At 47.5% G+C, this 18585-nt stretch overlaps 1 protein-coding gene across 1 annotated transcript in view; it reads left to right on the forward strand.

The window, feature by feature from the left end:
- LOC146403175 (uncharacterized) overlaps positions 1 to 8228 on the forward strand; it is a 32731-nt gene extending 24503 nt beyond the window's left edge. The window contains exon 5 of the mRNA XM_084955710.1: positions 7519 to 8228. The gene's annotated coding sequence lies outside the window, so the exon portion shown is untranslated. The remainder of the gene's footprint in view (positions 1 to 7518) is intronic.
- Positions 8229 to 18585: the final 10357 nt, after the last annotated feature.

Consider the following 18585-nt stretch of genomic DNA (forward strand, 5'->3'; position numbering starts at 1 on the left):
GACAGAGAACAAAAGCAGCAGACACCCTCTTTGATAACTATTTTTTTTTATGCTGTACCTGCAGCATGTGGAAGTTCCCAGGCTGGGGATTGAATCCGAGCCTCAGCCACAACCTAGGCCTCGGCTGTAGCAATGCCAGATCCACTGTGCTGGGCCTGGGATCGAACCCACGCTTTTGCAGTGACCTGAACTGCTGAAATTGGATTCTTAACCCAGTGCACCGAAGCAGGAACTCTTGATAACTAATATTCTTTTTTTTTTTCCTTCGATTTTTAGGGTTGCAAGTGTGGCATATGGAGGTTCCCAGGCAAGGGGTCTAATTGGATCTGTAGCCAATGGTGTATGCCACAGCCACAGCAATGTGGGATACGTGCCACATCCAAGACCTACACCACAGCTCATGGCAATGCCAGAGCCGCATCTACAACCTACACCACAGCTCATGGCAACACCAGATCCTTAACCCACTGAGTAAGGCCGTAGATCGACCTGGCATCCTCATGGATACTAGTCGGGTTCATTACCACTGAGCCGCAATGGGAACTCCCTGATAACCAAGATTCTGAACAGAGGGTTCCTGGTGCTGGACTAGGAGGTGCCCCAGATCTGCCTGAAGAGCTCAAAAGGGCCCCAGTGGGAGAGAGCTGCAGGTTTGCTGGCTCAGGCCCTGACTTAGCCGTGACCTTGAGCAAGGCAGGCCCTCTGTAAATCCGTGGCTGTGTGAGGGGGCTGTGCCAGAGAAGGGGTTTTTAATGTCAGAAGCCTCGAGGAAGATCTCAAGCTGACTCAGGAGGCCCAGGGAAGGGACTCTGCTGGGGGTAATTTAACAAGCTCCATGGGAACCTGAAAACACACCTGCTTAGAAACAACCTGATTATTGAGGTCCCTTCCAAATCCTGTTCCATGGGTTCAATACGATGCATGTTTATTGAGCACCCCCATGTCCCCCTGCTGCTTTGAGATAGATCAGTGAGCAAAATGCAAGATAAATAGGTAAGATTTCCTAATAATTAGAGCCATACCCGCCGAGTGCGATGAGGAGGCTGATTTGAGGAGAGGTTACAGGATTTGGCAGTATGAGCGACATGACTTGAAGGAGGTGAGGGGGCAGCTGAGTGGACACCTGGTGGGGAGGATGCTGCGAGCCGTCAGCAGCTACAGCAGAGGCCCTGGCACGGCAGAAGGGTAAGCGATCCCGAGGATGCAGAGTTCAGAGGGTCCTTATCGACCAGTTAGGGGACCCTTTTTTTAACCTCTCCTCCCAGGCCAGAAAAAGTACTGCACTCAACACTTTTTTTTCTTTTTATGGCCTCATCCACAGCATAAGGAAGTTCCCGGGCTAGGGGTCAAATTGGAGCTGCAGCCTATGCCCCAGCCACAGCCACACCGGATCCAAGCTGCACCTGAGACCTACACTGAAACGTGCAGCAACGCGGGATCCTTAAGCCACTGAGCGAGGCCAGGGAATGAACCCACATCCTCGGAAGACAGCACTGGGTTCCTAACCCCCTGAGCCACAATGGGAACTCCTCAAAACCTATTTTTAAATAAATGCACTTCAGTTTGCATGATAAATGGGAGTATTAACATTTTGACTGAGGGCTCCCCAGAGCCAGCCTCCACCCACTTCCAAGCTCACTGTCTGGTTTTAGTTTCTGACCCTCCTCTCAGCAGCACTTTCACACCCCCACACTCTGTGTCAAGGGGCCACCAGGCCACTTCTGTTGAAAGGTAGGTCATACCAGCACACAGCTGATGTAATGGGCGTTTAAGTGTTCTACCAGCTGATCAATGGCGAGGCTGCCTCCGTTAGCAAATACAAATCCAGGACGCTGTTAAGTTTGAATTTCAGATAAATAACCCAAGAAAATTTTTTTTCTAAGTATATCCCGCACACTGTTGGGGACTGTAGGGGAAACAAAATTTTATCTCTATTTTCTAAGTGTCGTTTGTTGTTTGTTTTTTGTTTTGGCGGGGCTTGAGAATTAAACTGATGGAAGACAGGTTAACAGGAGGAAAGTCATTTCTATAGATTTTATAAGACCCAAAGGAATGGTGAAAACGACGTGCCTTTATTTGGGGTTGAACAAAGAGAGACAATTGTGGAAAAGTAACCAAACTCCACGGTGAGGAAAAAGGAAGATAAGAGTTACTCTAACAAGGTCCGATTGTACAGAAGTCTCTGGGCTTTGACAAACCTTCGGAGAATGTTTCTTGTCTTCCTGGTACAGGCAGGGCATCTTTCACATGGGAGTTTTTATCTCCTTTTTCTCAGGAAGAAAAGAGGAGATTAGGATGCCTTTCTCGCATCTGCTGTTTCGCAAGTGCCTGTAGCTCAAAATAATCCTCATGTCAAAGTGGTCTATTTGGGGATGGTGTGTTCTGCCACCCTCCAGGACATATTTATAACACAAAAATATGATTTGCTGTTTTGCTGAAATTCCGGTTCATCTGAGCATCCTGAATTTTATCTGGAAACCTTGCTGATGACAGTTTAGGGACTCAGTGGGATGGCAGGGCTGCGGGGCCAGGAAATGGCTCTGCAAAGGCGATCTAAAACTGAACTGGGAGTTCCCGTCGTGGTGCAGCAGAAACAAATCTGACTAGGAACCATGAGGTGGCGAGTTTGATCCCTGGCCCCGCTCAGTGGGTTAAGGATCCGGTGTTGTCGTGAGCTGTGGTATAGGTCACAGATGGCGGCTCGGATCCCGCGTTGCTGTGGCCCTGGCGTAGGCCGGCGGCTACAGCTCCGATTAGACCCCTAGCCTGGGAACCTCCATATGCTGCGGGTGCAGCCCTAAAAAGACAAAAACGATTAAAAACAAAAAAAGATAAAGCTGAACTGAATGTGAGAATGAGCATCAAGACACCTCCTGGAGCCGTGGGATTGTTGCTGTGCCATTGTCTTAGGTTTATTTGTTAGTCAATCCCCCAGACTCAGCCTTCTTGGGACCAGTCAGTCTCTGTTCCCGGCATGTCTGGGCACCTTGCCCTCCCAGGACCCGCCTGGACACTGCCCTCCAGGAACCTGGAAGCTGTACAAAGTGATAACATTTATACCACTTCCTGTGTGTCCACTGGGGACCAGGAGCCAGGCTGCGTGCTCTAGAGACAGGAGCTCCCACAGCCACGTGGCTTGGCTGACCCCAAAGCCCAGCTCCATTTCCACTGCCCTTGCAATGGTTCAAAGACCCAAGCACCTGGGATGCGAGGAGCAGAGGTGGACATGGGGTATCCAGAACTGGCTTCCCACCGTGTCCCAGGCACTGTGTTAGAACTCACTGAGTTGTCACAAAATCTTGTAAAGTTTATTCTCTAGGAGACTCTGGAAGTTCAGTATCTTGCCCCAGGTAAAAGTATCATGACTCTGCAAGTTCAGTATCTTGCTCCTGTGGAGCAGGGATTTGAACCCAGGTCTGTCTCATCTCAGAGCATAAATAATTTTGCCCTCCTTTGTGCATATGCCTTGTGCATGCCCGTGCACTGTGACTCACGGTCACTTCCAATCTTCAGCGTAGGGTTTTCCAGTCCTACCCGAGCCTTTCTCTCTTGGGAGGGCCTAGGGCAGGGGAGGGGGCTCCCTCCAGCAGTGCTGGCCCAGGGCTGGCTTTCTCAGGGGCTTGTGCCATCTGTCCATTCTCCTTCAATCAGCAGCTTCTCGTAGGCCTTGCCTTCCTGTGCCAGAGCCAGTGTCTCCAAGATGGCAGACAGCTGGTCCCCCAGCCCTTGATTCTTGGGCAGAGGAGGGGGGTGTGGATGGTGAGGAGGGCAGGGCTGGCACTAAGAGACTGACCAATGCCATGGATGCCTCCATCTGCAGGTTTGGCTCACACACTTGTGCACGCACTCTATCATCTCTAGACTCGAAGGGGAGTTCTGTTGTGTCTCAGTGGTAACAAACCCAACTGGTATCCAGAAAGACGCAGGTTCGATCCCTGGACTCCCTCATCGGGTTAAGGATGCAGGGATGCATTGCCATGAGCTGTGGTGGTTGCAGGCGCGGCTCGGATTTGGCATTGCTGTGGCTGTGGTGTAGACCAGCAGCCGCAACTCCAACAATTTGACCCCTAGCCTGGGAACCTCCATATGCTGCCCATATGCTGCAGGTGCAGCCCTTAAAAAAAAAAAAAAGCTGGAAAGGGTCTTAGAAACCATCAGGTCTTATCTCCTCATTTTACCGAGAGAGGTACAGTGGCCCAGAAAGTGGAAATGACTTGTTAAGATCACTCTCAGGCTAACAGTACAGGCTTAGAACCCAGGTCGCCTACCCTCCAGGCCAGGGCCCTCCACTCCCCACATCCCCACCTCATCTCCTCCCATGGGATGGCTTCCATCCTAACGTGTTAGGACCAAGAGGAACCTCAGATTAGGGGAAGGGCTGGGAACTCTAGTGAAAAGCGCAAGCATTTCCGTTCAAATCAACAGGAGTTTCCACTGTGGCTCAGCAGGTTAAGAACCCAACTAGTATCCATGAGGATGCAGGTTTGATCCCTGGCCTCACTCAGTGGGTTAAGGATCTGGCGTTGCTGTGAGCTGTGGTGTAGGTCACAGACGTGGCTCAGATCCTGTGTTGCTGTGGCTGTGGTGTAGGCCAGCAGCTGTAGCTTCAATTCAGCTTCTAGCCTGGTACTGTCCTTATGCTGCAAGTGCAGCCCTAGAAAGCAAAAAATTAAACAAATAAATAAAAATAAAAAGCCTAGTTATCATAAAAACTAATACCTAATAATTATTGACTATGTTCCAGACACTATTTTAGGTACATATATTATTTAAGTCTCACTGTAGGTAACACTATGAGAAAGAGGCTATTATTTACTGTATAAATGAGGACATAAAAGCAGTTTTTAAATTTTTAATTTATTTCTATCTTTATTTTTTTGGCTGCCCCGCGGCAGATAGAGTTCCCAGGCCAGGGATCAGGTATAAGCCACGATTGCCACCTACGTGCCAGATCCTTAACCCACTGTGCCGGGTTGGGGATTGAACCTTTGTCCCAGCGCTCCGAAGATGCCACCAATCCTGTTGCGCCACAGGGGGAACTCCGGAAGCAGGTTTTTTTTTTGGTTTTTTTTTTTTTTTTTTTAAGAGAGTCTAAAAATATAGCCAGGTAGCTTACAGAAAAAGAAACATCAGGAGTTCCCGTCGTGGCGCAGTGGTTAACGAATCCAACTAGGAACCATGAGGTTGCGGGTTCGGTCCCTGCCCTTGTTCAGTGGGTTAACAATCTGGCGTTGCCGTGAGCTGTGGTGTAGGTTGCAGACGCGGCTCGGATCCCGCGTTGCTGTGGCTCTGATGTAGGCTGGTGGCTACAGCTCCGATTCGACCCCTAGCCTGGGAACCTCCATATGCCACGGGAGCAGCCCAAGAAATAGCAACAACAACAACAACAATAACAACAACAACAAAAAAGACAAAAAAAAAAAAGAAAAGAAACATCAATACACATTTAGACATATTTAATACAAAGCTAATAAACATGTAGAAAGATGCTTATCACTCATAATTGAAAACATACAAACACACTAGAATTTAGATATCCCTTTTTCACTCCTCGCTAGGCAGAAATGAAAACATGTGCCACTACCCAAGGGATGAGGGTGTGGGAATCAACCTACTCTCTCGGCATCTTTGCATATTCTGGGTTCTATCTTGTGGTCAGTTCATGTCCTAGGAAAATTATACATCTGAACCACATTAGCTTAGCTGCCCATGCAAAAAAAAAAAAAAAAAAAAATGCCTTCAGCCTCTTTCCATTTCAACGGTACACTCTTGGCATCAGTAAATGTTTGGCAGAAGAAATGACCACATGAGAAACACTGCATTATTTTTATCCTAAAAACAGTACCACTAAAGGCATTGTCTGATCTGGTGATCTGTTCCCAGACGGAAGGACCCACGTAGTACATTTATGACTAGGAAAAGAATTTCTCTCTCCTGAAGACCCGATATGTTTTCTTTTCCCAGATAATGATAACTATATGACTACTTCTCCTTCTCTCTTTGCTTTGGCTATCAGGAACCTCAGAGCCATAATTAATGGTCCATTATGGCAACAGTGTAACTAGAGCGATTGACATCTGACTTCTTAATCCAATCTGATGTCACTTTAGTTCTCCTTTTCCCTCTCTCCTTCAATTGCTTCCTCTCCTTCCACCTGCTTTGTCATTTTCCAACTCTAGTTTAAAAAAATGACTGTAAATGTGTGTTTAATTGGAAGTGATCTCAAAATCTTTTGGAAACAAGTAGGATAAAAGTAGTAAGTAGATAGTCAACCCCCCCCCATTTTATAAATGAGAAAGTCAAGTCTGCTAGAGACTACATGACTTACTCCAGTCACCCTGTTAATTAGTGCTTAACTCCATGCACAGGTGGCTCTGATACTCTACTGTAAGCTCCTTAAAATTGTATTTATCTTTGAGACACTGGTGGCCAGCTCTGAGCCAGGTGTGTGGTAGGTGCTCAATAAATGCATAATTGGTTGAAAACATTGTTAAGTGTTTTGAGGAAAGGGATGAGGTCTGGCAGGTAGTAGGTGCCCATGAGAACTGAATTAGCAACAGCTCTGGCCTCATCCTGCCACATGCTTGGGCCCCCATCCCTCAAGACTCTAAGGGCTGAGGCCCAGAGCGGTCAATCTGCCTCACCCCTCCACTGGGCCTTTGTCCCCACCCTTCCGCCTCGGCCCTTTTGTCTGGTCCAATGAGCTCCCAGGTCTTTCTGAATTTCACCCTTGGAGGCATGTCTGTCCTCCAAGTCTCCTGGCCCTGAGATGCCTCGGGGTAGTGAATGGCATCCTCTTTTGAACCCTGTGCAGCTCCTAACGTGGGTTGCTCATGAGTGATAACTGAGGAGGAGGAGGAAGACCCAAGGTCCTGGCTCTCTCTGTCCTTGTAACCACAACTGATTGTGTCCTCATACCCATGGTTGGACGGAGGGGACATCAGAAGTTGACAGGGTCACTCTTTCTCCACGTTCCCATCCTTCCTTCCATGCCAGGAGGCAAAAGAGAGGCATAGACAGGAGGTCAAGCTGGACTATGCAGATGAGGTGAAGGGGTCTAGGGCTTCCTCTGCCGCGATGCCTCCTAGGATGCCGGACACCGAGCTGGCTTCCCATTGGCTGCCACCCTGCATCCTCGCCCCCCAGTCCCCCACCTGGCTCTTTCTGAGTGGCCTCTGTGGAGATGTGTAGAAAGAGAGCTGAGGTCTGGGTGAAACCTTCTCACCCAGATTTCCTGGACTGACAGACAACCCGTGTTGAGAAACTGTGTCCAAGTGAGCTGAGCTGGGATAGCCGCAACTGCCAAGCCACAGGGAACCTCGGGCCTGGAGCTCTGGGACCCAGCCTCCTGCAAAGGCCGTCCTGCCCAAAGGAGATGCTCTGCCCTTTGTTCTCACCTAGGACATCAGGCTCATCATTGCAGCCCACGCGAGGGTGCGCGGGGACGGGAGGAGAGGTCCCTGTGGTCCACCCCCTGTCCTGGTCTCTGTGTATATAAAATATCTGCTTACACTGCAGCTCAAAGAGCTCGCTGTGGAGGACAGAGACTTTTCTCACACCTCAGGCAATGCCAGCGCCACGGAAAAGGCAACGAGCGTCATGATTCAAGGTGAGGCAGGGATTGCACACCTTCCACTCTCCTTTGGTAGCAGAACTACTGGCTTGAGTGAAAAGTGGCTGACATGGGATCTGAACATTCTGGAAGTTCTTGCCCAATTCTGTGAGAAATAATGACCTAGTCCACAGCTCCAGACCCGCCCTTAACGTGTACAGGACCCAGGCAGGGTTCTTACACCATGTGTCTATATATTGAAAAGGTACCGGTCAAGCTAAGTGTCAAAGTGCCAACTGAAATAAGGTCTATCACCTACTTTGACCATATACTTTCATAATGACAACATTTTGCAAATGTGTGACATTAGTGTTATTGTATAGCTAAAAGTTATTATATAGCTAATAAATTTAATTATTATTGCCCTCATCTGGGTGTACTCTTGATGGGCTGGCAATGCTTGGTTGAGTAATAAATGTATGTGTAATTAATTATACATAATTCATGTTAATGAAAATTTTTTCTTGCTTTTGTCATAGTTACCAACTATATGCTTATAATAAAGACTTTCATGTAATAATTATAAATGGATTATGATCTTTAAAAATTGTGAAGCACTGTATCATACACCTGAAACTTATGTAATGCTGTAAATTAAAAAAAAATTGAAAAACAAGATTTTTTTTCACATAATTTGTGTTCTGTTGACAGTCATGCCAAATGAGACAATCTTTCTTGGGTGATTATAGTGGTTAGTTTTTTATTAACTTCAGTCTAGAGAAACTTCACGAGGCTGGAAATCTTCAATACGATCCTCAAAGCAATGCTTGGATTCAGAATGAAATCATAAATTTTATGTATCATGTACAAACAAAATAATGGGATGGCATATGATACATTCCCACTGTTACCAAAAATTACAAAATGTTTTTTGTTTTCGTCTTTTTGTCTTTTCTAGGGCTGCTGCCGCAGCATGTGGAGGTTCCCAGGCTAGGGGTCTAATGGGAGCTGTAGCCACCGGCCTATGCCAGAGCCACAGCAACTCGGGATCCGAGCTGCATCTGTGACCTACACCACAGCTCATGGCAATGTCGGATCATTAACCCACTGAGCAAGGCCAGGGATCAAACCCACAAATTTCTTAAAGCAATATCTCAATCTATAAAATAGCAATTCTCAAATATTTTTAGGTCAGAACTCCTTTGCATTCTTAAAAATTATTGGTGACTCCAAAGAGCTCTTGTTTATGTAAATTGTAACTATCTGCAGTCATCATATTAGAAATTAAACTGATAGGGGTTTTTTTGGGTTTTTTTGGCAGCACCCGCGGCATATAGAAGTTCCCGGACCAGGGATCACATTCGAGCCACCACAGAGACCATGTTGGATCCTTAACCTGCTGCACCACGGGGGAAACTCCATGATGCTTTAGTTTTGTGATGAAGATGGTTTTGACCTCATGGACCCAATGGAAGGGCCCAGGGATTCCCGGGAATCCTCATTTGGAGAACTGCTGCTGTGGAACAATGTAAAGAATGGGAGTTCCGGTGGCGCAGTGGGTTAATGATCTGGCTTGTCTCTGTGGAGGTGCTGAGCTGCGGCTTAAGGATCTGACATTGCTGCAGCTGTGGTGTAAGTCGACTCTGGCTCTGATTTGATCCCTAGCCTGGGGTCTTCCATGTGCTGTGGGGGCAGCCAAAAAAGAAAAAAAAAAAAAGAATTGATATCATGCTACCTCCACATTATACCTAGACCTATGAATATACAATAAGGAGTTATGGAGTTCCTGTCATGGTGCAGCAGAAATGACTCCGACTAGGAACCATGAGGATGTGGGTTCGATCCCTGGCCTCGCTCAGTGGGTTAAGGATCTGGCGTTGCTGTGGCTGTGGTATAGGCTGTCAGCTGTAGCTCCGATTGGACCCCTAGCTTGGGAACCTCCATATGCTGCAAATGCGGTCTTAAAAAGCAAAAAAAAAAAAAAAAAAAAAAAAAAAAAAAGGAGGAAAAAACAACAATAAAGGGTTATAAGAATTGGTCTTATGGGAGTTTCTGTTGTGGCTCAGTGGAAATGAACCTGACTAGTATCCGTGAGGATGCATGTTCTGTACATGGCCTTGCTCAGTGGGTTAAGGATCTGGTGTTGCTGTGAGCTATGGTGTAGGTTGAAGACAAGGTTTGGATACCTCGTTGCTGTGGCTGTGACATAGGCCAGCAGCTGCAGCTCTGATTCGACCCCTACCCTAGTCTGGGAACTTCCACATGCCACAGGCACAGCACACACACCCCCCCCCAGAATAATATAAAATAATAAAAAATAAATAAAAAGTCAGGCAAATTCTATCAAGCAGAGAACTATCAGTTACATTTAAGCTTATCTAGTTCCACTCATATATAAAGAGTGGGGTTATGAATAATCTCTCTTTTTTTTTTTTTTTTAAGGGCTGCATGTATAGCCTATGGAAGTTCCCAGGCTAGGGTTGAATCTGCACTGCAGCTGCTGGTCTACACCACAGCCACAGCGATGCCACATTCAAACTGTGTCTGCAACCTATATACCACAGCTCATGGCCACACCCCAGATCCTTAACCCACTGAGCGGAGCCAGGATAAATAATACAGCCATCCTCATTCACTACTTTTTGTGCACATGCGTTGTAAAGACTTTGAGTTTACAGTAAATCAGGGAAACACATTTTCACTATTTGATGGGACAACGACCATTATTGGAGGCTACTTCTTGCCCAGACTCTTACATGACCCCCTAACTGGGGTTCAGCCTGGTCTATCCAGAACCCTTCTTGGGTCCTTCTTGTCCTGCACATGGTCTCAAGGGCCATTCAGGCTCTCTGAAGGTCAGCACCAGTCACCCTGGACACCTGCTGCTCTCAGCCCACCTTTTCCCTCCTTCTTTGCTGATGGGTCCCCCAACCCTTGAAGATCCTCAGGTCAGAGGTCAGAGGATGCCTTTTCTTCTTTTTTAAAATATTTGTTTCCAGGAGTTCCCGTGGTGGTGCAGTGGTTAACGAATCCGACTAGGAACCATGAGGTTGCGGGTTCGATCCCTGCCCTTGCTCAGTGGGTTAAGGATCCGGCATTGCCGTGAGCTGTGGTGTAGGTTGCAGACGTGGCTCGGATCCTGTGCTGCTGTGGCTCTGGCATAGGCCAGTGGCTTTAGCTGTGATTCGACCCCTAGCCTGGGAACCTCCATATGCCGAGGGAGCGGCCCAGGAAATGGCAAAAAAAAAAAAAAAAATTGTTTCCAAACTTGCTATGACCAGCATGAACTATCTTTAAATGTGATATATAATTCTTGGAGTTCCTGTTGTGGCTCAGTGGGTTAAGAACCAGGCTAGTATCTATGAGGATGTGGGTTCGATCCCTGACCCTGCTCAGTGGGTTAAGGATCTGGTATTGCCATGAGCTGAGATGTAGGTCTCAGATGCAGCTTGGATCTGGGGTTGCTGTGGCTGTGCTGCAAAAAAAAAAAAAAAAAAAAAAAAGGGGGGGGGGGAAGGGAGGAGAAAAAGAAAGTTGACATATAATTCAAATGACATAAAATTCATCCTTTTAAAAAAGCGTACAATTCGGTGGTTTTTAGCACAGTCACAGGCTGTGCCACCACCATCATCTAATTCCAAAATACTTTCGTCATCCGCAAAAGAAACCCCATACCCTTTAGCTGTCACTCCCATTCTCCCTCTCCCTGGCCCCTGGCAACCACTAATTTGCTTACTATCTTTGTAGATTTGCTTATTCAGGATGTTTCGCATAAATGGAATCATAAAATAGGTGGCTTTTTGTGACTGGCTTATTTCACTTAGCATGATTAAGGGTTCATTCATGTTATAGGACGTATTAGAATTTCCTTTCTTTTTGAGGCTGCATAATATTTCATTGTATGGAGAAACAACATTGTGTTTCTCCAACCATCTGCGGACGGACACCTGGGTTTGTTTCTTCCTTTTGGCTATTGCGAATAATGCTGCTGTGAACATTGGAGTACAATGACCTGTTTGAGTCCTTGTTTTCAATTATTTTGGGTAAGGAGTGAAATTGCAGGATCATATAGTAATTCCAGTTAACTTTTTTTTTTTTTTTGGTCTTTTTGCCTTTTCTGGAGCTGCTCCTGTGGCATAAGGATGTTCCCAGGCTAGGGATCGAGTCAGAGCTATAGCCACCAGCCTATGCCAGAGCCACAGCCACAGCCACAGCAACGCCGGATCCGAGCCACGTCTGCGACCTACACCACAGCTCACGGCAATGCCGGATCCTTAACCCACTGAGCAAGGCCAGGGATCAAATCTGCATCCTCATGGTTCCTAGTCGGATTCATTAACCACTGAGCCACGACGGGAACTCCCCAGTTAACATTTTTGAGGAACCACTACAATGTGTTCTACAGCGGCTGCAACATTTTCTATTCCCACCAGCTCTGTGTGAAGGTTTCAGTTTCTTCATGTCACTGTCAACACTTGTTATTATCTGTATTTCCTGTTATAGCCATCCTAATGGCTGGAAGTAGCATCCTATTGTGGTTTGAATTTGCATTTTCCTAATGACTAATGCTGTTTGCCATCTTTTAAATTGCTTTTGGCCATTTTCTATATATTTGTAGAAAAGTATTCTCTCTCTAAAAATCTAAAATATCTCTATATCTAAAGTATACCTCTCTATATGGAGATATAGAAAGATAAAAAATACATATATATATTTGAGAAATATCCATTCAAATACTTTTTACATTTTTATTTTTCATGGCCACATCCACGGTATATGGCAGTTCCCAGGCCAGGGACTGAATTTGAGTCACAACTGCAATCTATGCCACAGCTTCAACAATGCTGGATCCTTTAACCCACTGAGCCAGGCTGGGGATCAAACCCTTGCCTCTGCAGCAAGAAAGCTGCTGCAATTTGATTCTTATCCTATTGTGCCACAGTGAGAACTCCAAGACAGCGTGGTTCTTCTTCTTTTTTTTTTTTTTTTTGAATTCATGGCGTGAGGATGTTCCCTGGGTCAGGAATCAAACCCATGGCACAGCAGCAACCAGAGCCACAGCAGTGAGGATGGTGGATCCTTAACCCACTGCACCACCAAGGAACTCCCTTTTCCCATTTTTAAACTGGGTTATTTGTCTTTTTATTGTTGAGTCATAATTATTCTTTACATATTTAGGATACTAGACATTAGACATATGATTTGCAAATATTGTCTCCCATTATATCGGTTGTTTTTTCATTTTCTTGATGGTATCCTTTGAAGCACAAAAGTTTTCAATTTTTATGACATCCGATTTATTATCATTTTTTGGTTGCTTATGCTTTGTATGTCACGTCTAAGAAACCATCACCCAATCCAAGGTCAAAGAGCCTCATCCCTATATTTTCTTCTGACGGTTTTAAAATTTTACCTCTGACATTTAGGTCTTTGATCATCTTGACTTAATTTTAATCTAGGGCTCCAAATGCATTCTTTTGCATGTAGATATCCAATTATCCCAGCATCAGTGGTTGAAAAGATTATTATTTCCTCATTGAATTGTCCTGGCACATTTGCGGAAAATCAATGGTCCATAAATATATAGGTTTACTTCTGGACTGTCAAGTCTATTCCACATCTTCCTTATACCCGCCCCACACAGTCCTGATACTGGACACGGAGCACCACAGCAGCTTTGCAGTGAGTTTAAATCAGGAAGTGTGACTCCTCCAACTTTGTTCTTCTTTTTTCAAGATTGCTCTGACCATTCCGAAGCATGAACTACTTTTTTGTTTGTTTGCTTTTTTAGGGCTGCACCTGCGACATATGGAAGTTCCTGGGCTAGGGGTCAAATCAGAGCTGCAGCTTCCAGCCTACGCCACAGCCACAGCCACAGCCACAGCAACACCAGATCTGAGCCGCATCTGTGACCTACACCGAAGCTCATGGCAACACCGACTCCTTAACCCACTGAGCGAGGCCGGGGATCAAACCCACATTCTTACGGATACTAGTTGGATTCTTAACCCACTGAACCACAACGCAAACTCCATGAATTACTTTTGCAGAAGAAAAAATATATATATTACTGTTAGCAAACTCCTGTGTATTCCATTCATTCCAACCCAAAAGCCACCTCCTCTAGGGAACTTCTCCCAGACTTTCCATTCAGGATCTGCCTTCTTATGGATGCTTCCCTAGAACTTGTCTTACAGCATCTTCTACTCTTGTGAAGTTGCTGGGATCACCAATCTCACTGGAAGAAGAGCTCATTGAAGACGGGGGTTGGTTTTTTATTTGAAAATATTTCCCATACCCCCTGGCATGGAGCCTAGGACTATGATAGAGCTGCGCACATGATGAATGAATGAACAAATAAGCATATAAATAAATGAATACTATTGAGTCACTCGTATAGTTCATATTCTGATCAGAACCTGACAAACATCCTTAACAAAGAAGGGCTTAGGAAAAGCATTCCTTAAATTCGGAGTTACACCTCTATTGACAAGCATAGTCATGTGTTGTTTCACCTGAGGTTTCCTTAGTTTATTATAGTCATTATAAGGCTTGTCAATAAGAGAAAAATGTGCCTGAATTAGTGGAGGAGTTATGTGTGAATTGCACACTTAGGCATTTCACCGCCAGGCCTGGCCTCAGTCAATACTGTAACACAATGACAGGTCTTATCAAAGCAACAGACCTTGCTTCAACTAAAAGATTATTAGCCTTCAAATTAGCACTCCAAACAGGGCCCTTAATTAATCTGCTAATGATTTTCTTTGTTTATAGGGATTAGCCCTAATTGATTCTAATATATGCTCCCAGAGCTAACGTATTTATTTGTCCCTTACACCGTCCAGTGGGGAGCTGGGGTTTGAGTCTCTGGCCTCAGTGGAAGCACAGACACGACACACTTGACTCTTCTGAGTCAGGGAGCCAAGCGCTGGGTCACACAGTGGGCCCAGCTGGGTGGGCATAATTCTGCCTGGGAGGCAGGAGACCTCAGGCCACCTCAGATCTTTGAACTGAGCCTGGAATCCTGCCTAGGGTTCTGTCGGGTACAGGCAAAGACTTCGGGTTTCAGGCAGGGTGGGCGAGGTGTCCCAGGCAGATGGAACGGCTAGAGCAAAGGTGTGTTCATCAGCACACATTGTACCAACACACACACACATACACACACGCTCAGGTGCATCCTTCTCCCAAGAACCGGGAACTGTCGGAAAGATGTCATCTTGTCCACCTGCGTCAGCCCACAGCCCCAGGTCCCACCAGGCTCTGGGTCCCAGCCGTCCTTTCCTCCAAGGGGGCATCAAATGTCTGCCATCCCTGGCCTTCCTTCTCATCAGTGCCAGCGCTTTCTCTGTCACCAGGCTGGACATTCCCTTCAGGGTCCTTACTCACTGCAAACTCTGGCACTTATCTCTGGAGACCCGGCATGAACTCAGCCAGAGGTTCCTGGTCCAGATGAAGCTCAGGTGTCACAAGATGCAGACTTTTCACCTGCCTTTCTGGGGCCCTTGTCTGCGAGCCAAAGCTATGGGGGTGGGGAGCGCCTCCGCAGCACTGGGAACTCTGTGTAGCTTTGTCCAGTGCTCAGAAACTGTCCCAATGTGCTTTCCTGCATCAATCAATGATAAGCATTTACTGATCACATAGCTGTTCAGTTTTGTCATCGGCATATTACAAACAAGTATTAAGATGCACGTGTCATCAACTGAACACACCCGTGTAACCAGAACCTGGATCAAGAGACAGAACATGACCAGCATCCCAGAACTCCTCTGGTTCCCCTCTCAGTCACCCCTCCTCCCAAGGACAACCACTGTCCTGGCTTGTGACAGCATAGATCAGTTTTGTCTGATTTTGTCCTGTATATAGATGGAATCACATAGTGTGGACTCTCTGGGCACTTGCTCCTTTTTTTTGGGGGGGGGCTTCACCCGCAGCATGTGGAAGTTGCCAGCCAGGGATCGAACCTGCAACCCAGCTGCGACCCAAGCCACTGCAGCGACAATGCCGGATCCTTAAGCCACTGCCCCACAAGAGAACTCCCTTGGCACTTCCTTTTGAACAAACAGATTGGTTAAAACTCTGAAGAGGGAAAGCAAGAGGGTGTTTGAAAAACTGGCTTGAGGGACTTACAAATATAAAATGGAGTAAATGTTGGCGTTCCTGTCGTGGCTCAGTGGTTAACGAACCTGACTAGGAACCATAAGGCTGCGGGTTCAATCCCTGGCCTTGCTCAGTGGGTTAAGGATCCAGAATTGCCGTGAGCTGTGGTGTAGGTCACAGATGTGGCTCAGACCCCGCATTGCTGTGGCTGTGGTATAGGCTGGTAGTTGTAGCTCCAATTAGACCCCCTAGCTTGAGAACCTCCATGTGCCACGAGTGTGGCCCTAAAAAGCAAAAAATAAAATAAAATGGAGTAAATGTCATGTGTGTGGGTCTCTGCAGCCCATGAGAGGGTGGAGAGGGCAGGTGGCCTGATGGGAAGCACTCTGGTCCAGGAGGAGGGGACTTGTATTCAAATTCTGTATCTTTCCTCAGCTGACTGTGCAGTCTTGGAAAATCTTTCCCTCTCTGGACCTCAGCTGCTTCCTCCGCAGGGCTGGAGTGGATAATAGTTTCTTGTCTTTTCGCCACCAAAGCAACCCTTTGTTATCTATCCCCACCTCCGCCACTGCCATGGATGACATGCTTTGAAAAATGTTGCCAACTGAGCGGACCACATGTGAGTAATGATTAATTTGTTTCCCCATTTCTTGTTCGCGGAAGACGTATGGGGCCGACTCAGATCTATAGCAGAGAGCAAGCCTGCCAACCAAGGTTGGTACAACTCCAGGAATAAGCAGAGGCTCTTTAGGGCTGAGTTATTTGATGGCAACCTCATGTCAGGGAAATGTTCAGAGCCTGATACACCCGTTGAATAATAGTGAAGAGCTTGAGAAGCCCCATCCCAGCCTTTGTGCAGCCCTGGGCCCAGGAACCACCCACAAGACAAGCAGTGGCTGACTTTCCCTCCTGCTCTGAGAAGCCAAGGGTCTGGGGGTTGGCCAGTTCCCCCTGGAATGAGTGTAGGGTTGTGGAGTGTGGACCTCTCCCTGCGAAGGGCCTCCTTCTCAACCTGACCTTATTCGCTGCTCTGTGCCCTTTACCCCAGCAGGGCCCCGGCCCAGCCCACTGCTGGACAAGTCCTCATGGACCCAGGGTTGTCTCATGTTGCCCTGGAAGGACGATTTGGAAACTGCTGATGGAACTTGAATTCCTGGAGCCCTGTGACCATCACCCTCTGCAGCTCCAGGCAGCCCCACCCCACCCCACCCCCCCACAGTGCAGGGAGAGACTCCAGTGTGTGGCTTTGTCTGCCTCCTCCTCCAGTCCAGGCTGCTCGGAGCTCTGGGGCCTCACTCCCCTCTCTGCACCCCTAAGAGCTCTCTACTTCCCGGGCCTGTCCCCGTTTCTGTCCACCACCCGAGGATGGGATGAAGTCTGCTTGGGGAGAGGAACTGGGCTCACGGCTGGGAGCAGGACCACACCCAGAATAAGTCAGAATCCATCTAGAGCTGAGGGCGGGGAGGGAGAGAGCTTAGAGGGGAAGGATTTGGTCAAAGAGAGAACTTCCTGACAAAGGGGACTCAGGCTTGGATGTGGAGGGAGAGAGGGCAGAGCTCTAGGGAATGGGGGCGGGGGCGGTGGCACATTACAGATTGGAGAGTCTGTATGCCGAGAGATGGTCTGCATGCATGCTCATGGTCTAGGAACTAGGAGGGTGTGCAGAGCACCAAGAGGTCACCTCTAGAGGCCTGAAGTAACTAGAAACTGTCTAGGGTGATGAGTCGGGGAGGGGGGAGGAACGCAGCCAGGCGGAGTTGGGGGGTGCAGGCAATGAGTCTGCTGAGAGCTTGGGACCTGATATGAAGACATGGAGAAGCCTTGGGTGGACAGCTGGCCATGCCCAGGGCAGATAACTGGATGGCCCGAGTAGAACAACCCATCAATCCAGAATATGATCCAACTTCACCATCTTCAAGACAAGGTGCTTAGCCTTTGTACTGTGCTGGGCGGAGGAACTGAGGGGTCAGGCCTGAAGCGTCACCCTGGGATAAAGACATGCTTACCTGCAAGTCCACTGGGATAGGCTTCTTGAAAGAGAAGCATGGCAGATTGTCTGCTTACAGGAAACACCATTCTTTTTTTTTTTTTTTTTTTTGTCTTTTTGTCTTTTCTAGGGCTGTACCCACGGCATATGGAGGTTCCCAGGCTAGGGGTCTAATTGGAGCTGTAGCCACCGGCCTACAACAGAGCCACAGCAATGTGGGATCCGAGCTGCATCTGCGACCTATGCCATAGCTCACGGTAACGCTGGATCCTCAACCCACTGATCGAGGCCAGGGATCGAGCCCGCGACATCATGGTTCCTAGTTGGATTCGTTAACCACTGAGCCATGACGGGAACTCTGGAAACACCATTTAAACATAGGCTGTGGGCTGGTGCAGCTGTAGGAAAGAGGGCTGAACAGCTGTGACCCCTGACCTCAGGAAGCCAACACTTGTGGAGAAGGCAGAGCACGGAGGGCTCAACCCAGTAAAGATATGGAGCCTGAGAAAGGCTCCAGTGGGGGAGGGAGTGTTTTCCATCAGACAGGTAGATACCACTCTCAGTCAGCTATGTCTGATTCTCACTTTGGTGGAAAAACAGTTGTTCAGAGAGTGAAGTAGGCACCTATTCAGAGGCTCAAACATCCTGTGCCAATCTGATGAAAGTTATGGGCCTTCGCTCAGAAACATACACACAGGCAGTCACACATTCACATACATGTGCTTCATGGATCTTGGCATGGGAATCCCAGGAAAGGCTCTGAGGCAGCCAGAGCACAGCCGTGGTCAAGGTCGTTGATCTCTGGAGCAAAGATGAACCCCAAGGAGAAGGGCCCTGGCCAGGGCACAGCCTGTCCATGAGTCTTGGATGTGACAGTGTGATTCCCATGACATGTCCAGACTGCTGGTGGGAGAGGGAGCTGGGCTTCAATGGAAGCTGGTTCCCTGAG

Source organism: Sus scrofa, chromosome 5 (assembly GCF_054392235.1).
Source record: "Sus scrofa isolate SSC_HxYL_T2T_F1_AM1 chromosome 5, Sscrofa_HxYL_maternal_Yorkshire_Landrace_v2.0, whole genome shotgun sequence".
In the NCBI taxonomy this organism is placed as follows: domain Eukaryota; kingdom Metazoa; phylum Chordata; class Mammalia; order Artiodactyla; family Suidae; genus Sus; species Sus scrofa.